The sequence below is a fragment of the Dasypus novemcinctus genome, chromosome 23 (assembly GCF_030445035.2).
Source record: "Dasypus novemcinctus isolate mDasNov1 chromosome 23, mDasNov1.1.hap2, whole genome shotgun sequence".
NCBI classification, from domain to species: domain Eukaryota; kingdom Metazoa; phylum Chordata; class Mammalia; order Cingulata; family Dasypodidae; genus Dasypus; species Dasypus novemcinctus.
The window spans coordinates 49,647,959-49,668,907 of NC_080695.1; the positions used below are offsets into that span (position 1 = coordinate 49,647,959).

Consider the following 20,949-nt stretch of genomic DNA (forward strand, 5'->3'; position numbering starts at 1 on the left):
CTTTCCCTCCTCCACTGACTTCCAGTCTCTTTCTCCATTAATAGAAGCAGAATCTCTTAATCTCTAAATATAGTTCCTGTCCCCAATGTCCTTTCTCCTTCACCTCTGGGATTTCATGTGATCAATCCCCTGCTGCTGCTTCATCCATTCTCCTACCTTTACTTGTGTCTTACTTGGCACCCACATTTTCCACTCCTGCTCTTCTGACAGTTTCTTTATATGCATCTTGGTCATTCTATCTATAGCCACCCAAACTCTGTTTAGAAGTCTGTGGGATAAATTCCAAAATCCTTAGAGTGTCATTCAAGACTCTCCAGTTGCCTTTTCCTGTCCTTCCTGCCCTGTGGCCAGCCTGCCAGGAAAGAAAGAGTTACTGTGATGTGTCAGGCTCTCTGTTGAGAACTTCATAAGAATTACATCCTCAAATCCTCCCAATAACCCAATTAAGTGGCTTCTGTCTTTTTATATAGAAAAACCTGAAATTGGGAGGAATTACACAAAATTTGCAATGTCACCCAGGCCATAAGTAGAGAGCTAGATTTTAAAACCTATACTCTCTCTTCTGCAACATGCTACATCTTGCTCCTGGGATACTCTGAAACTTTGTTCACTATATAATCCCCATAGTGAATAACTGTTCCTTCTGTTCACTTCCCTAAATGTCACCTGTCTTTTAAAGTATAGATCAAGTTCCAGCCTTTCAAGTAGAAACAACTGGGTAGTGCAAAGTTGATGAATTTTATAGGCAAAATATGGCTCTGTCACTTATTAGCTGTGTGTCCTTCGACACATCAGTAATCCTCTCTGAACCTCAGTTTTCTCATCTATAAAATGATAATTATTAAATCAACTTCATAGCTTTTTTTAAGTCAAGGGCTTAGGACAGTCACACTGCCTGGCACATTATTAGCATTTGATAACAGTTAGGTCTCATCTACCTTCTATTTGCTTAGAAATATATTCAAGGCCACAAGGTAGTTTTTGTTTGTTTTACTCCACAGTAACCACTAATGTCTCTTAAGATATTGCTCTGTTTTCTTCTGTAAGTCTGGGAACCCTTCTGGTTCAGGTCTGATGCCTCGCATAGTTGTTTTTAAGCACTCACTGCAGGAGAAAATGATGGAAATTGGGAGAAGAAATGGTTGAAAATATGATAGTGGAAAACAGTTTCCTAATCCAGGAGATAAGTTCTTTATAGAATGAAGAAGGTAGCAAGGCTGAGTAGTGGCTTTCCAGAACGATTTTGGAGTTTGCCCATTTATCTTCCTGCTTATTCCCCAGGAGTTTCCAGGGTCTGAAAGTTCTCCTAGGAGAAGTTATGAAATACAAGCCATACAGGAAGCCAATGTGGCTCAAGTGATTGGGCTCCTATCTACAATATTGGAGCTTCCCGGTGATGGAAAATTGGCCCACACCATGAGCTGGCCCACACAGAGTGCTGGCTCATGCAGGAGTGCTGGCCCATGCGGAGAGGTCACGCAACAAGATGGTGCAACAAAAGGAGATATAGAGGAGCGACAATAAGAGATGAAGCAAACCAGGGAGCTGAGGTGGTGCATGTGATTGAGCACCTCTCTCCCAGTCCAGAAGGTCCCTGGATCAGTTTCCTGAGCTACCTAAAGAGAAGAAAAGCGGATACAGCAGAACACACAGTGAATGGACACAGAGCACAGAACAGTGAGTGTAAACAATGGGGGGTTGGGTGGGGATATATAAACAAACAAACAATCAAATAAATAAATAAGGAAATACAAGCCATAAAGGGGTAGGGGAGAGGGGCAGGCTGCTACAGAGAAGTGGGACACCCAGGCCAAGTTTGTTCCACTGGAAAACAACTGACAGTAAATCCTGAGGCTGGAATCCTCAGAGAACCCTTAGTTTTTAAAAATTTAAATCATTTAACATTTTCATTCTTGTCTCCATCATTTTTGCCAGTGATATACAATATCATCCAAAGTAGAGTAGCTGAAAGAAGTTAAAGTATCATGTTTTAGTTTTGAGTCCCTAAAATTCCTGTCCATGGCTTACTTTCTTCCAGGCTCAGCCCAAATTACATGGCAGCACTAGAGAAATAGCCTGTGCCCCCACCCAAAAGGGCCTGTTCCAGTACCATCCCACTTAAGGCACATGCTTGAGTTCAAATGCTTCCTCAGTGCGAGGTGCTATAGGAAGAACTTTTGTTTAATAGAGTCTTATGTCAAATTTCTGGTCTGAAAAGCTTGCAGCCCAGTAGTGGAGACAGCCTGGAGTCAATCAACCATGATGTAAGGCAGGGGAATTCCTGCCACATACAGGAACACCCACCTGCTGCTCTAGAAGGAATTGCAGCAAAGGGCCTTTTTTACCCTGGCTTCCCAGCTAAGTGCCATCCTGGGAGGCTGGGAGACAACACCCTTAGTCTCTCAGCACCTCTGTTCAGAAGGAACTGAAATCCTGCTATGAAGGTGCAGCCTCAAGAGAACAGTGTCCCTGCTTCCTCAGGGGCTATCTGTTCAGCCTGTCAGCATCCTTTACTGCCCTCATTCCTGAAAGTCTTTGTCCTCCCATGTCTTAGGTCAAAATAATTGTGAGGGCCTGGGGAAAGGCCAATTACAAACACTTTTACTTGCTTTCTTTATCTGGATTCCTTGCTTCTCCTCTCCATGCTGAATCTCAGCTGCTTAGACTCCAAATTCTGAAGTCTATGCTTCATTCTTACGTTCTTTAAGTACATGTAAATTCACTTTCCAGAGCCTTTTTTTCTTTTGGTGGCCCCATTGCGGAAGAGGAGAGAGGGATTGGATTTTGTAAACTTCTGCTTAGTTCGCACAGATTTTCTGAATGATAGTTATTATCTCAATATTGAGAGAGTTATTTGCTTGTGCCATTGTATTTTTAAACTATTTCCATCACTGTGGAAATGGTATATATATGTATGTATATAGGTACATATATGTACATGTATACACACATATTTTTCCCTGATGCTAAAGATATCTAGGTCTTTGCTGTAGTGTGACTGTGGCTATCATTTTTGTAGAGGCAGCTCAGATCACTTGCACAAAAGCCTGTGAGAGAATGAACAATGCCATCATAAGAGGGGTGGACCAGCAGGTGGCTGAAGGCGTGTTTGAAAGGGCTCAAAAGCAGATGCAACTCCAATTTCAGCTCCTGAAGGTAACCTGCATCCAAAACCAGGGGGGTGCACTATGGTGTGGAAGAAGCAGGGACAGAAGCTGGAAGAAACAGTCATTATGTGGGTCCACATAGAGCTGGATGACTTCTGCCAAGTGGGCCTGACATGCCCAGGGGGCAGGAGAGGAGGCCTGCCAGCGCTTGCCATTCTTGCATCACTGCAGTGTGTGCTGGAGTCGGGCTCTCTTCCGGGGCTGTGGCTTCAGAAACACAGTGTCTCCGTGTCTCCTTTGCACTTCCTGTCTAATGAGTCATCCACATTACAATCCTGGTGACACCTGGTCCTGTGTCTAGGACTGGAAATCTCTTAATCAGCTAGTTCATCTCGGCCCTCAGCAGCTCTGAGATGTGGGTAATATTACTGTTCGCATTTCATGGATAACAAAACTAGGGTACAGAGTGGTTTATCCACAGGTCCTGCAGCTAATGGCTGAGCTAGGATTTGGGACCAAGTGACCTGGCTTCTGGGTCCCAAGTATAACCAAAATCTCAAGGCCAATTTTTTTAAAGCAGGAAATCCCTTATCGACATAAAATTTTAGTCATTCAGTAAATGTCAATAAATGATTATAGGTCAATCAGTGATGGTGTATCAACTTAGAATTCATTTTGTCTGCTTCAGGAGACAGTTTCTAACAGCTTCCTCTGAACTAATACTTCTGTCAGGTATGTTTGGACCATCTTGCCTCAGCTCAGGATCTTGGGGCTTGCCTGCCCATCCCCCAAATGATATAAATATAAATTCCTTGTCAGAGTCGAAGCTACTGTTGACGTGAGTCTCCAAATTTGTCTGCTCAGACCAGGCTGAGGTGACTATCTCGTCTCTCCCAAACATTCAAGGAGCCTGACTTGCTGTTAGTTTAGAATACCTCTGAATCAGCATCCAGTAGCATCCCAAATCTCCTCTGCCCAATCCCTTCCCCTACTCCCACCACTGCAGCTTTGAAAAACATACTTTTCCTTAATACAAAGCATGTAATTTCCCTTGGAGGAAGCAAAGAGTTACTTCATTTCCCAGTAGCAGTCGTTTACCTAATTACCACAATCCACAAGTACATGCAGAAAATAGGCTTAACTCCACAGTGGTCAGTTCCATTGTAGTACATAAAATTGGAACTTCAGGTGCCCAAGAAAACAATTCCTTGAAAAAACAATTACTATACTGACCATATGCAATCTATCTTAAACCACAGAGATGTAGGAAGTTAACACTGGGCAAGACCAAAGAGACTTCCTAGTTGTAATTGGCTTGATTCATGCTAAGATGCAAGGGGTTTCACCCATCTTTGCTTTTACACTATTAGTGCCAATGTCAACATGATTAGAAAAAAAAAGTCAAATGATAACTTACTCTTCTAAAAATTGTTTTGACCTAGCAGATTCCCTAAAGGAGCTTCAGAGCCCAAAATTTGAGCACTGCTGTCTTAGACAAGTCATTAATCAGGTTATTTAACTGAAAAGAGGTGGTAATAGTTCTACATACCCTGATTCTACTAAGGTTGTCAGGATGTTTAAGTAATATTTTAAAGTGCTAAAGAAAATGGTGATTATAATAATATTTCTGGGCACGACAGAAGTAACATGGTTTAATGGCTTGTTTGTTGGGAGACTTGTGTTCTACTCCCTGTTAGGCCCAGAACTAAGGTGACCTTTGACAATTCCTTAACTTCTCTAAGATTTGATTCCTCATATTCAAAATGAGGGAGATGAACTGGATTATTTCAAAAGTTTTGACCCCTTTAAACAAATAAGATTATAAATGCTTTCCTCTTTGTTTTAATATCTTTATCTAAGTAAACTAAAAATGGATTCAGCCATGGAGGTGGATCTAGGTATTTTATTCCTTTTCATTTTAAACTTAGAAACAAATACAATTCTATTGCTGTTAGCATGGTTTTGCTTTTCCTATACAAGTTAAGGATGTGGAGGATTCTATCAGCCATAATACAGTCACAGGGTCCAGTTGCCTTAAACAACTACAAATGGACACAAGTTATGGAACAGCAGTTTTCCTACATTGGATAATAGTCAGCACAGGACAGTGAAAGAAGATAGACAAACAAGATGAGCCCTAGAGAGATTTTCTAGGCCATAGCACTGGGAGAGGGGAACCAAATAGAGCCTGGTGCTCTCCCTGAGATGAGCAGAATTCAAAATTTTGGGGAGCCATGGTGATTAGAATTCACAGGATAGTGTGCCATTGAGAAGAGAGCTGGACAGAGTGAAAGCTCCAGAGATATGAAGGAGTCCCCCTTGAGTGTTTGATAAGTACATGCATGAGAGGAAACAACCATGGATGGGGAACAAACCATTCAAAGGAGCAGGCAGAGCAGTCCACACAGCTCATGTGGAACCACACAGCTCAGAGCAGCCCACACAAAGGCCTCTTTACACACACAACATCAAGGAGAGGGCCTCAGTAGAGGAGCCAAAATAGCTCTAGATGTAAGGCCATTGTTGACCCACCTAGTGAGGTTTAAAACATTTGGTGACAGTAGAACACAGACCAGCAGGGGAGAAATGGAAATATATTCTTGTAAGGGTTCAATAGTTGATACTTTATACCAGTTATAAAGTGAGTTAATATTACTTGAATAGACTGTGATAAGTTAAAGATGTATATTATAAGCCCTAGAGCTATCACTAAAAAATCAAATGATATATCTAACAAGTCAATGAAGGAGAGAAGATGCAATATTGGAAAAATACTCAATTCCCCAATAAGTCATCAAAAGAGGACAAAAGTGATGAAAACCTAAAAGTACAAATAGAAAACAGCCAGATGATCTAAATTCTAAAGACACCAACTAAAAGGCAGAGATGATCAGGTTAGATAAAAAAGCAAGTCCCTTTTATTATATGTTATCTATAAGAAACCCACTTTAAGTAAAAAGATGTGGCTAGAGTAAAAGCCAAAGAATAGAAATATATATATATATATATATATATATATATATACTTTGGAATATTAATCTGAAAAGAGTAATTAATATCAGTTGAGGGAGTTGTGGTTAGCAGCACATATAGGAATCCCCTTAATTTTTAATGTAAGGTTTATAAAATCTAAGTATCTTTTAAAAAATATATTTTTAAAAATATCACATGAAATAAGTTTCAGAATAAGAAGAATTACTGGGAGTAAAGAAGACCATTTTATAGTGAAAAAGTGGTTATATCATCAAGAGCACATAACCCTAAATAGTTACATACCAAATAACAATGTTTCAAAATACATGAAGCAAACATTGCTAGAACTAAATGTAAAGTTAGCCAGACTCACGTTGCAGTTGGAAATTTCAGCATCTCCATTTGATGATTAAAAGAACATTTCATGACTCTCAGGATGGGAGTTCAATATTTTCCTGTTTATTGCGTGAGGCACTGCCCACTGATATAACACAATATGACAAGATGAACATTTACATATTCCACAGACACCCCCCTGCAGGTGCACCGTATCTTTTATACCACCCCCCACATCCAACACCCTATACCAGTAATCCTCCCCTGCATATTTGCCAAAAGAACATTTCCAAAATTGTAGTTTAACCAGAGACCTGCAAATCTGTAGTTCACCTGCTCCTTCCCTGTGTTCACTTGATTCAATGAGACTCCTCTCATGGTTGAAGGCAATCTCCTCTGTTAATTGTAAATGTAATCACCCCTAGATGCAATTAACTGATACCTTCAATCTTCAAAATACTCTAACAAACAGGCCAGTACTTGCTTGACTGCACAACAGCACAGCATAAGCTAGCCAAGTCCTCACATGAGCTGAACCACCACAGGCAGCTATACACAGAAGGGGAGGCTGAGGCCCATGGTGGGAAAGAGGGACTTTTCTAAGATGCACAGTGGTTCCTTTCTTGGGATTACACTTTTGGCTTCAGAGGGTTTGACCAGCATTCTGACTGCTTCACAGCAGGCTGCTCATGGTTTAACTCTTCCAAGAAGTTGGGGAATTAGAAAAAAATCATTTTTGTCAACTGTCAAGAGTCCAATGGGGGAGGCAGAAGTCTGATCTGTATGCTTCTTCTCAACACTGTCCATTTTTCCCTCAGGAGCCCATGGACATTCCTGTCCATGAGCTGTAGAATGTCCTTCAGTATCCTCGTGGTCTGTACCCACCCATCACACATGCTATCCTCCAGACATATGAGATTTCCACATTCCTCCTTCCTCCCACTTCATCAACAATCACTCTATTACATCTCCAACCTGAGCCAGAGAATACTGGAGATTCAAGTCTGAGACTCATGGAGCAGGTGCACTTGCTTCTTTTCTCTATGTTGGGAGTCTCTCTGTGACCATTTTCTCTCCTGGTCTACGGATACATATATGCTCAACTGTCCTGGACCATCCTTCTTCACATTAATGTTTAGCTCTGTGCTCTCAGCACATGGCCCACATCTGGCACAGAGATGGTCTGAGGAATATTTCTTGACTGAACAGTTAGTGGAGCATTCTACTCACCATCAAGGATTAGAGAAAGTTGGTTTTCAAGTAATTGACATGTCATTGGGGAGGAAGGTAGGAGAGGTGAGCAAGGTGCAGCCCTAGACCCTACTGTCCAGGGACATCCAGGTTGGAGGGAGAATCCCAACCAAAATAGGGAATCATTACTTCTTTCCTGAAACATGGGGCTGGACGTGCAAGGAGCAGCACTGTCTCAGATTTGCAAGTGACTCTCCATGCCCAGGGTAGGTATGAGTGCTTTACAGTGTTGACATTTAAACTGGACCAGGGAGGGTGAGGAGGAGGTCAGCAGAAAGGAAGGAAAGTCACACTATGGGGGAGAAATGGCGTGAGCAAATGAGCCAGGTAGAAGACTGCAAGTCCTTTGTGTGGTGTGGGGGGAGGTTAGAAGGTGGTGTGCAGTGAGGGACATGCAGGGCTGGATCACTAAGGGCCTTAGGGAACACCGGCTGCCACTGCCCACAGGCTCCCTCCTCATCCTCATGCTGCAGAGCCTCCTTGCCTTGGTGCTCATGGACAGCATGGTACAGCCTGTTATCCACAGCCAGGGCCTGAACATGCTCCAAGCTACAGTGGCGCCCAGGCACTGAGGTCCTATTCCCCATAAAATAGTTAGGAAGGAATATATCTCTAGGGAACTTTCTACCACTTCTTTTTTTTTAAATTTAATTTAATTTCCTTATTATCTTTTTTGAAGTTAATATGGAGCCAAGAGTGCCTACAACTGCAAGCAGGAGAATTACATCCATCATCTATGTGGAATCTAAGCCTCCTCTTGATACAGGTATGGAGTGGACATAACCATCCCAGGTTCCACAGGATGCAGGAATAGAGTATGGACTAGAGTGGACTTATTGATATTGTACTATGGAACTAGTGTGATTAGTAATGGAAGAAATTGTAGCACTGATGTGGAGAACGTGTTCATGGTACCTGCTGAGGGTAGGGAGAGGGAAGAAGAAATATGATGTGGGGGCATTTTCAGGACTTGGAGTTGTGCTGGGTGGTACTAAAGGGACAGTTGCTGGACATTGTATGTCCCGCCATGGCCCACTGTGTGGCCTGGGGGAGAGTATAAACTACAGTGTAAACCATTATCCATGTGGTGCATCAGTGTCCAAAATGTATTCATTAAATGCGATGAATGTGCCACAATGATGAAAGAGGTTGTTGATGTGGGAGGAGTGGGGTGATGTGATGGGGATGGGGGTACATGGGGACCTCTTATATTTTTTTAATGTAATGTTTTAAAAAAATAAAGAAAAAACAACAACTGCTTTTTGACCTTGAATTAAAATTGGAAAATGGCAAAGACAAAAGAGTTGGTATTACTAAAAGTCTCCAAAAAAGAGTTGGGAAGTCATCAGAGGGGTCTGGGTTACTCACGCCTCAATGAGAACCCAGAGACAGCCAAAGTAGGTACAACCCCAGGTACTGGTTCTCCTGAGGGCTACAGAGACCCACAGGGCATGGCACATGGCTCTGGAGTTCAGTGCCATGTCAGTGAACCCTACTTTGGAATTTGTATTTCTGAGTGTGATTGGAATTGGACTAAGATGTGACCTTACTACACATGCCTCTTTCACTTTTACTGAACCTGTGGTTGGTGCTAGGGTTGATGTATACTCAGGAGACTTGAATCTCTGGACTGTCCATGTGACAGCTGAGTCCTGAGCCTCAGCAGAGTTGGAACTACTACTCTCTGGTTCATTGGACTTACCCAGGTCAGCTAACAGGGAGTAAAGACGGTCAATCACCAGGGAACCGAGAGTGCCTACATCTACATCTTCTTTTAAACATAATAGATTTTTCAGCTTTACAGGGAAAATACAGAGAAAGCAGAGTTCCTCTATACCACCCCTACACATGCAGTTTCTCTTAATATTAACTTGCAGGAAATGAACCAATATTGATAAAATTTTTGTAACCAAAGCCCATAGTTCACATGAGGGTTCACTTTTTGTGTGAACAGTTACACAGGTTTTGACAAATGCATCATGCCATGTATCCAGCAATCCATGAGCTTACAGATTAATTGCACTACCCTAATAATGCACCGTGCTCCCCCCAGTCATCCACCCACCCAGCCCCCCAAAACCACAGGAACCACTGATCTCTTTACTGTCGCTATAGTTCTGCTTGTTCCACAGGGTCATATATTTGGAAATGCAGAGCTTTGACCCTTTGCAGACTGACTACTTTCATTTAGCTACAGGCCTTGAAGGTTCCTCCATGATTTTTGTGGCTTCACAACACATTTCTTTTTAATGCAGAAATATACCCCATTGTAGGGCTGTGCATTTTGTTTATCTATTAAGTATTATTGGGCATCTTGGTCACTACCAATTTTTAGCAGTTATTAATAATACCACTGTAAACATTCCTGTGCAGGTTTTAGCATGGATATGATTTTCAAATCTTTGAGGAAATTATAACGAGTATGAATGCTGGGTCCTATGGTAAGCCTCTATTCAGCTTTGTAAGAAAATGCCAAACTGGGTTCCAAAGTGACTGAATTATTTTGCAGCCCCATCAGCAATGAATGAGTGCTCCTTTTGCACCACATCTTCACCAGTGTTTGTTGCCAGAGTTCTGGATTTCAGCCCATTGACTGGAGTATAGTGGAATGGAATTGTTTAATCTGCATTCCCTTAGTGACACATGATGTTGAACATCTTTTCTTACACACTTACCATCTCTATGCAATCTTTGTTGAAGGGTCTTTTTCTAATGTCATTGTTTTCCTATTATTGAGTTTTAATGGTTCTTTGGATATTTTGGTCTTTGCAACTCTTTATAAGTCAGTTTAAAATATTTCAGTAAAGACAAGGGTTCCATGTGGCAACAACTGGCACAGCAGTCATGTGAGATGAAGCAACCCTGGAGCAATCCTGGGGAGGTACAGCCTGGCCTGGTGTATTCTCTGGATTTGGGGATTCAGTGCATGGTTTGGCATGCTGTCTGTGGGCCATTATCACACAAACCCTGTGCTAGTCAGCTTTTGTCACATCTTGATATCAGGCCACAGAGAGAAGAACCTGAGTAGGACATCACATACTGGCACCTAAATTAATCAGCAGGTAAATACTACACTGGGGATGGACAGCAAGAAATGGATCCCTTAAAGGCCTCCCTGGGAACCCAGAGATGGCCCAAGCACAACATCTTTTCCCCCCTGCTCCCCCACTCCTGTGCTGGAGAGCCCTTCTCCCCACAAGTTCAGGAGAATGAGCTCCCAGGAAGGCTGGCCATGGGAGCCTCCAACCAATGTGTCCTTGTCTTGCTAACTGGTCACTCCCATCCTCCTAGTGGAGCTCAGCACAAGCTCTCAGGGGCATCATGTCTAGCTTCCTTGGAGCTCCAGAATGTCCATTCCCAGCCCACACTGCATGGGTAGGCACCATCTTCTCTGGAAGCCCACCCAGTAGCCTGTTGTCAGTGTGGGCACACCAATAATCTGGGCTGTCTTCATCACTGTCCTGGAACACTGCAGATGCCCAGCTCTGTGGGACAATCTCACATCCCTCCAGACCACTTCATGTCCACAGACAACCCTGTCCAGGTCTTCTTGCCACACCAAAGTCTTTCCAGGTAGCTCTGCCCACAGCCTCTTTGATTGGGCAGAGGCTCACTGAGTTACCCTGGTCTCTCTGTGCTGAAACATCCTGGGACCCCGTGTCTCAGCGAGGCCCAGGATGAGGTGGTTTTTGCTGCAGAGCCTAATCAATAACCCAGACTCATCGAGCCCAGCACATCCACAGAGGGTCACAGGTCCAAATCTTCCTGGGATTTGCTGATGAGCCTGGAGACCTGACTCTGACCCATGAGAATGGCTCCTTGACCAGGCCAGGCTGTCTGCCCTAAGAGAAGGGCCAGGCTCAAGAGCAGCTTTCCCTTCCATGTGGGGGAAGGAGCACTGGAGGTTCAGGTGACAGGCAGCACCAGTCCCTCAGGAAACAGCTTACCTGGTGGAGTGTCAGGGTGATTTCACAGCCTTGGGGAAAAGAAAATAAACACAAGAAATGTCCTGTACTCTCCATGGTATGAAGGCAGCCTTGGGGACCGAAATGTTAAGAAGCACTTAATCTGGCTACCACATAGAGCTTTTTGTCACTGAGGAAGTTTGGAAAATTGTAATACCTGAGATGTTAATTGAAAGGCCAGATTTTCCCCTGAAAGCAAGTGTGGCCTTCCGTTGACAAGGTCTTCCTTATTGTTTCTTTCAGAGTCTCAGGGCTGGTGGGAGAGGAGTACTCAGTGATCCTGGCCACCAACTTAGGAGGACAAGAAGGCATGAACTGAGACATCTCTTATCATGGCCAATGGTCAGACTGGGCTGGGTGTTAGCATGAAGAAGCAGCACAGGGTCCCGGGGATAAGGTGGGCTCAGCGGGATAGTGGCCTCCAGAAGGAGGGTGGCAGGGGTAGGAACAGATTCCAGGTGGGAAACACAGGAGCACAGTCATGGGAACAGGGAGGCACAGGAGAGGATTGAGGGGTGACAGCCATCTGGTGCAGGGCTACAGGGCCTTAGGGTGGTCAGGAGGACCCAGATGCCATGCCCTGAGGCCTAGGATTTCCCTTTTATTTAGAGCCCAAAGCTTAACAAATGCTTTTTATTATTTTTATTTTTATCAGGTTCCTGGGATTAAACCCAGGAATTCTTCATGGGGAACAGGTGGTCACCCACTGAGTTATACTCACTCAATGTCTGACTATTTAAAATCCCTTGAACAGAACATGAAAGGGCCCAGGATGCCAAGAAGAGGGCAGAGGTAAGACTCTGCCCACTTCGGCCATCGCAGAGCATTGAAATTCCAGCATCACTATAGAGCACTGATGCTAAACCAATCCTGTTGTTAACCATTGCAATCCTGCCTTTATAAAGTTAGAAAACTGGGGCTCAGAGTGTTCAAACCCTCGGTGTACCACTTCTCAGTGCTGAGAACTTGATCAAGTTCCTTTACCTCTCTGTACTTCAGCTTCCTTATTTATATTAAAAGAGGGCAGTACACTCTGGCTTCCAAATTGTTTTGATGATGAAGTTCAAGCACTTTAAAGTTAGTGCCTGACATATCCTAAACTCCCAGTAAGTATCAGTGATTGGTATCTATATTGTGATATTTTGTGATGTCTTGTGCAGGGTCTGCCTGCCCATCTCTAAGCTGCCAGCTCCATGGAGAAAGAACCCTCTCCAATTTTTTTCCCAATTCTGGGCTGTAACATGGTGGGCCCCTGGCAGGACTAGAGAAATGAGGCAAATGATGGATGAATTGCTTAGCTATAACTTCACTTACTGGTAACAATTATGCTGGAGTGGCCAATAGACCTGAGGTCAGGAGTACTCGTTGTAGTCCCTTCACTACCACTGTCTTGGATTGAGTTAACCTAAACAAGATCTAAGGCTACCACTGCCACCAAGCCTCCACATTTGCCCTCAGCCAGGGCTGACCAAGCTCCAGCTCCATGTAGGCTCCTCTGCATGGATGCAGGATGGCTCCCAGGACCCGGTCCTGCCATCAGCAGAGGCCTCACTCGGTGTTCTTGCTGCAGGGAATCTAAACATCCCTCCCCAATGGCTTCTGAGCTCCCCAAGGACAGGATCCAGTCCCACTCAGCACTGAATCCCAGTGCCCAGCAGGTGCCGGTGTACACCAGGGCTAGGAGGGGTTTGAATGGATAAAGCATGACTACCTCTTGGAAGTCCACAGGAAGGAACAACAAGAGGAAAACAACTGTCCATGATTCAAGGGCATGAGTATTCTAATAAATGGACCTGAAATATTCTATGGGAACTTGGAGGAGGAAACTGTTCATGCTGCCTGTGGAATGCCAGGGAAATCTTCCTAGAAGAGGTGACAAATGAGCTTTGTTCCACCGAATGTGCCAGAGGGCATTCCTTATGCCTGATGAATGGAGGACAAGGAGATCCTTCAGCACTGACATTCAGTCTGGAAGTGTGAGGTCTTATTAAGCAAAATAAATACTAAGAAGAAAGCTCATCTCAGTGCTATCGACTTCTCTTTTATCCAGGGTTCCAGACAAGGGCAGACATAGTGGATGAGGACAAGTGTGATGACATTTCAAGGAACTGATCAAATCTCAGGAGGTGGAGAGCCAGGAGTACCTGTTCTTCTGTGTCCCAAGCTGACTCCTCCTGTGTCCAGGATCAGACATGACACTAGGGATGTTGCAGAGATCTTGGGAACCTCCAGGATGCAGGCATCCCTTGAATCACAACTCCTGATCCTCAGAAGCCACCTTTGTCTTATTGTTAGCAATGGTTTTAGGGAGATGCACAGATAAGATCACTTGGAAAACCCATGCACCTATGAGCATGGGTTCAAAAGTCCCTGGGCACCCACTCTTGGTCAAATTCTATGTTGCCCAGGGGGAAATGGAAAGGAGAAATGAGTTTATATGGCTATGAGTCTCTAAAAAAGAGTCTGGAGGCTGTCAGAAGGATTGCCCTTATGCACAACTGAGCAGAGTCTGAGAGACAGATAAAGCAGATACAACCCCCAGATATCGGTTCCTTCGAGGGCTAAAGAGACCCATGGGAGTTATGGTCATGGCCGATGGGGTTAACTACCAGGTCAGATGGCCCCTCTTTGGAACTGGTGTTTATGTGTGATGAATCTGGACTCAGATGGGATCTCTCTTCATAAGACTTTCATGCTAATGTGCTGGAGGTGCAGTTAATGTCGGGGTTTAAGATATATTTAGGGGATTTGAATCTCTGGACTGACAATGTGATAGCCAGGTCCTGAGCCTCAACAGACTCCAGCACCTACAATCTGACTTATTGGGCTCACCACACTCAGCTAAGATGGAGTTGAAGGAGGACAACCACCACACCATGGAGCCTAGAGTGATTACAACTGAAAGTGGGAGGATTGCATCCAGCATCCATGTGGAATCTGAGCCTCCTCTTGACATAGAGGTGCAATGGACACAACCAATCCAATGTCCACATAGAAAAGGTGGCATTGGATTGAGAAAAGTGGACATGATGGCTGATGGGTATGGGGAAAGGCAGGAAGAGATGAGAGGTGGAGGCGTCTTTGGGACATGGAGCTGCCCTGGATGGTGTTTCAGGGGCAATCACTGGACATTGTAAATCCTCACAGGGCCCACTGGATGGAATGGGGGAGAGTATGGGCCATGATGTGGACCATTGACCATGAGGTGCAGAGGTGCCCAAAGATGTACTTGCCAAATGCAATGGATGTGTCATGATGATGGGAAGGAGTGTTGCTGGGGGGGGGGGGGGAGAGGTGGGGTGGGGGTGGTAGGGTTCAATGGGACCTCATATATATATATATATTTAATGTAATATTATTACAAAATCAATTTAAAAAAAGGGAAAAATAAAAATTAAAAAAAAAAAAAAAAGAAAAGAAAAAGAAGCAGGGGCCCAGGCAAACTAGTTCTTGTAGCCCTGGGGTAAGAATAGGGCAGATGACAGTGGGACAAGGAGACTGGTGCCTGACTGTTCTCTTTTTCTCTGTCTCCCATGGACACCAGCTCAGCTCCTCTCACACCCCACCTTCTCCTCCCTGCCTCACTGTACCTTTTCTCTCTCTCTTAACTGACTTTCTCACCTTACTTCTTGGCTCAGCTCCTTCATCTGTTCAGCTTGCAAGCCATGTTTATTAGCCACGCCCTTCCTTTAGGTGCTTAAAAATGTTACATTTTGATGTTTGTATAGTGGAAGTGGTCATTGTTTTTCCCACAACCCTTGAAACATCTGGGGACATTGGGGACTGACCCCCACCCACATAGACCACTGAATCCACCTCCAGCACACATGCAACTGCTCTTTCTTCCACCGACCATGGAAAACTCCTTTCCTAAGTTACCCTCCCTCCCCTTCTTGGGGACACAGGGTCTTTCTGGGGCCCTTCTGCAAACAACCACCCATCACCCCCAGGAGGCCTTGGTGCCTCCTAGACATGAGCAGTTAAAGTTTGGATAGGCTTTGGCCAGCAGAGTGAGCACTAGGGCCACGCCATCTTGTTTTTTAACCTGTAGGCCAAAGGGCAACCTTGGTGGGGCTCCTGCTTCCAATTAGCTCCCTGATGCCCCCACCTGTTATTTCCTGGCAACTGTGACTTCCTGGTGTGGCCACTAGGTTCTTTCATTCTTCCTGGCCTCACAATGACTGAAATGGCTTTGCTTTTTTAAACATAGGATAGAAGAAGGCATGGTAAAAACGGAAATCATCTACATTAAATTTGGGTTCTTTTAGCCACACTTGCCTGGGAACCACACTTGTCTATTTCTACGGTGGAAAAGGAAAATGGAGCTTGGGGCTTAGAAGCCCACGTTCCCAAGGCAGCTCCTCTTCTCTCTGCTAAGACTCTGATGTGTCTCTTTCATTCCCTGGGCCTCACATTTCTTCACAGGTAAGATGGGAAAGAAAATGTAGACTTTGGTATTTGCTAGGAATAAGTGGGCTCTCTGGAAACAGCTTTTAAAAAAAGCAATGTGTCAAAGTGAAGGTCTATCCAAATATTTTTCACAGGGTTCTTGGGTCAAATGAAAGAAAAGGTTTACAGTAACTTGAAAATTAAGATAGCAACAGTGCAATGCTTTCTTGAGAGGACAGAGGTTTCTTTAAAATGAACTCTCGGCAAGGCTGGCTCCTTTCTCTGTCCGTTCCCCATGGTCCTATGTGAGTGTGTGTGTAAACTTTCTTGTATTGGGGTGGTAATCAGCATATTTCATCCTAACCTATCAGAATAGACAAAGACCCTAGACACACTGGGTATTGTCAAAACAAAACTTGCCCCAGATTTGTGCAACAGGCAAGGATGAATTCATCATTACCACCCTGATTGGGGAGAGACAGAACAAATTCCACTGAAGCACAGGCCAGCCTGCTCTGTGAGGCTGGGGGTGGGTGAGCAGAAACCCCAGGAAGACTGGATCAGGGGTCACACCTGGGGTGAGGGATTGACTGAGTCTGCTGCCAAGAGTACCCCAGTGTGGAGGGATTTCCTCAGCAGTGATGTGGCCTCCTGGGATTCTGGAGGCTGGAGGAGAGGAAGAGGCAGGGAAGGAACTGCCTGGTCAGGGGCCTCTCAGCCCAAGGGGAGCCTAAAGGCCTGAGTGAGGGGGAGCAGGAAGGGGAAGATCAGGGACCAGTGTGAGATTAAGAAATGTTAGGGCCTGAGAGTACCTTCTCTCCTTTGTTTTTCTGAATTGTGGATGGATTTTCTCTGTAGTCCCACAGCTACAAGATAAGTTTTGAGGTAGTCAGGACAAGGCTGAGAGTGGGCAGAGGCACACAAGGAGCTACGCAGGCAGCTTGGTCAAGACAAAGAAAACCAGTCCTGGTCGGGGTCCTGAGGCCCCTGCCATGAAGCATGAACCCTTTAGGTGAGAGATCATAGGGAGGTCCTGGGGTCCCAAAAAAGGGGCAGGGAGTCTAGGCTGGTGCTTGGGGGACTCAAGGCCATGGTAGTTTACCAACCAGTACAGTAGTGCCTGACAACTGTCACCACCTGCTGTTTCACAAATTCCAACAAAGACATTTTCTTCCCTGTGGCAGACTCACAGAATCAAACAGCTTGCACAGAAGCTCAGGGTAAGGAGAAGTTACTCTTTGAGCTCCACACAAAATAAATGAGGGGAGATGCCATTCCCAGGAGGCCAGACAGGGTGGGGAGGGGGTGGGGACAGATGCAGTCCAGGGCGAAGATCAGAGCCAGGGTCAGAGCCACTCACCTGGCCACTCCCCAATCCTCTAGTCTCTGAAAGCCCCTGAGGCTTTCTTAAGCCCAGCAGTGAATGTGCAGGTGTTTGTCTATTTCACAAGCTGTCCAGGCACACTCAGGGCAAACTATATTATGGACTTCCAGTATGAACTTCACCTCAGTCTTATTGAGATATAATTAACACACCAGGGAAATGGGCGTGGCTCAACTGATAGAGTGCCTGCCTACTACATGGGAGGTCCACGGTTCCAACCCAGGGCCTCCTGGCCATATGGTGAGCGGGACCACATGCAGCACTGCTACAAGGAGTGCCATGCCATGCAGGGGTGTCCCCCACATAGGGAACCCCACGATCAAGGAGTGCACCCCATATTGAGCTGCCCCACATGAAGAAAGTGCAGCCCACCCACGAGTGGGGCCACCCACAAGGAGAGCAGACGTAGCAAGATGACACAACAAAAAGACATATTCCCATGTCATTGACAACAACAGAAGTGGACAAAGAACACGCAGCAAATAGACACAGAGAACAAACAACTGGGGTGAGGGGGGAGAAGGTGAGAGAAATAAATCTTAAAAAAATAAAATTATCTGTGATTAATTAAAAAAAAAAGAGACAGATTCCCAGTGCCGCGGAGAATGCAAGCAGCCTCAGAACACACACGAATGGACACAGAGGAGGGGAGGATGAAAGGGGAGAGTAATAAAATAAATCTTTTTAAAAAATTAACATAACTTTAGCCTTTTAAAGGGCCATTGTCAGAGTATTTAGTGTATTCAGAAGGTTGTAAAACCATAACGACTACCTAATTGCAGGAAAGTTTCAATAATTCCAAATGAAATCCTGGACCCAAGAGTACTAACTCCCCCCCTACGACCCTCAACCCAGCCCCTAGCAACCACTAATCTATCTTCTCTGTGTGGATTTGCCCAATGTGGAACCTTCATACTAATGGAATCCTGTAAGTGGCCACTAGTGTCCATCTTCTTTCACTTACCATTATGTTCTTCAGGCCCCTTCCGTTCCAGCATGTATCTCTACTTCATTATGTCTTATGGCTGAGAATATCCCATTTGATGCATAAACTATATTCTCTGAAAGCCTTCATCATTTATGGCCATTGGAGTTGTTGGTATTTTCTGGCTATGATGATACCAAATGTTCCAGATTTGACCATAAGACCTGTTACCTGAAGACATCTGGGGCATGTAAATGACAGTTGCTGTGTGGGCACTGGGAGGGATACATGAGGTGTGGCTCTGGGAAGCTCACAGCTGCCACTCTGTGCTGTAGCTAGCACCTGTCTCAGGAGCTAGAGCCCCCATCCCAGTTGGCCAGTAAGAGATTCAAAGCCAAACTCCTACCGGAAAGCATCAAGCTTTAGAGCAAAAAGTGATTTCCCTGTCCTGGACATTAAGTGTGGGTTGTCTTTGGACTCAGGGACCATCAGACTAAGCATGGGCTTGGGAAGACTGATGATTTAGCCACAGGATCTCAGCTCTATACCAAAACAACCCTGTGACTGGGGCAAGTTGCCACATCTCTGGGCCTGTTTCCTATTCTGTGAAATGGGATGATGCTGCATGATCTCTGAGGTAGTCAGAGCATTTAGCAGGGTGCAGTGGGAGCTGTGTAGGGATTTGTTTGCATCCTGGGGGAAGCCCCCAAAGTAAGCTGACCCTCATTTCCAGCCACCATGTCCCTGAATCCAGTGGTGTCAGCACCATCCACTCCAGTGTCCAGCACAGGTGGAGCCAAGGCTGCAGCAGCAGGGATGCAGCTGACTCGTGTCCTATACATACAGCTGATGCCTCCAGTTCTAAGGTAAAATCCACCTGGACCATGTCTCAGATTCCAAAGATGGCCAGGAATTTAAAGTGAATGCCCACCTCCTCTCCGTGTTGGCCCTCCCCTCACCCTCCCTTCCCTGTGCCTGTTTGCCACCCCCATCCACAAAGGTCTTGATGATTGTTGACTGCTAAAGAACTTCTAGAACTGATAGGAGCTTCTAGAGCAGCCCAGGGCTGCCCTGAGCTTCCAGACCTTCTGCTTATCTTTGTATTCCCCATCACAGAACTCATCCGTAGTCACATCAGCATCTGGAGGAATGCCTTCTTCATCTCCCTCCATCCAATCCAGGGCCATGCAGACCAACCACATGCATGGTTACTCACGCGTGCTCTATAAATCGCAAGGGGGGCCCTGCGGCATTGTCCGTGTCAGCCTTTATGAGGACAACGTCAAGTACAAGAGTATCCTGGTGAGCTGGGCATGTGGAAATCCCCTGGGGCCCCTCAGTGGTTCAGGCAGTTGACACATAAGGAAGGACATGTTCCCTTCCTGGTGGATGGTGAAAGACAGACAACCACCTGCAGAGGCAGGAAGAGTGTGAGTTCAATGGCAGTCAGGGCTAAGGATAGTGGACATAGGGGCTGAGGCTGGCACGTGGAGTGAGCACGGCCTGGGAAGAGCTTGCTGAGGTGGCCCCAGAGAGGATCAGGGAGGGGACAGCCCACCAGGCCCAAGGAAGACATGTGCTGGACAGCCCCTGGATCAGCCAGGAGCCCAGGGCCTGAAGGAACAGGAACCAAGGGGAAGAGGTGGGTCCAAAGAGGTGTGGGTCACATCAGGCCCTGTGACTGCTAGACAGAGCTTGACTTTCTCACGGGGGGAGACAGAGCCACTGAAGGGTCAGAGGAGAACAGGGATAGCAGGTGACTTTTGGCCTCAAAGTGGAGGTTGAGCTGATGCATGCAGATACCAGCCAGTTAGGGCTGCTGCTGTGACAAGCATGGACTACAGCATCTGCCCCAGGTCAGTGGCCATGAAGGTGTGAGCAGGGGTAGATGCTGGATGGGATGTGCATATGGAGCCACGCCTGGCCCCCTGCACAGAGACTGGGCCTAGGACCCTTGTTCCATAACCACCCTGGGTGCTCCTCTCTTGTGGCCAGGAGCAGGGATAGTTTCACTAAGCTCTCACTTGTCTGACCCATGTCCTGATCCTGCCTCCAAATTGGCCCTCATTTCAAGGTAACTGCATTCTAGACCTTGCTGACCACAATATTATCCTGGAGCCCAGGGCAGTCCTGCTGACCTGTAGCGTATCATCCAGCCCCTCCTCCTCTCTGACATTTGGGCTCACACGGGATGCGTGCTATTTCCTGGGTGTTCACTGCTACCTGGAGGGGTCCTGGAGGGTCAGGGGCAGGGCAGGGGAACACCGTCTCCCATGATTGGGAGGCAGGAAGTGAGAGCGTGAGGGCCAGATTTCACTCCTCAGTTCCCACAGTCTGTTGCATGGTCACTCTTTGGCCCCTGAGTTCTTGGCCTCATTCCATGATCTCTTGTGGGTCCAAGGGAAGAGCATGTGGCCCCTATAGACCCCACCCTGAATAGAGTTGGCCCATAGGATTTCTGGCAACTGCACTGTGAGGGATCAGACTCCAGGACTCAGGCCCTGAGAGTCTGTCCCTGATCCACCACAGGTGACCAGCCAAGATAGGGCTCTAGCTGGGATCAGCAAGGCCCTGGAAGAACACAGCCTGCATCAAGACAAGCCAGAAGACTACAAGCTG

General features: G+C 45.8%; 1 long non-coding RNA gene across 1 annotated transcript; it reads left to right on the forward strand.

Moving 5' to 3' along the window:
• Window positions 1-1,290: 1,290 nt before the first annotated feature.
• Window positions 1,291-8,861, forward strand: LOC139437416 (uncharacterized). Its single transcript, XR_011647215.1, has 3 exons — window positions 1,291-1,677; window positions 3,020-3,156; window positions 8,347-8,861. It is a non-coding gene; the product is annotated as an uncharacterized lncRNA (long non-coding RNA).
• Window positions 8,862-20,949: the final 12,088 nt, after the last annotated feature.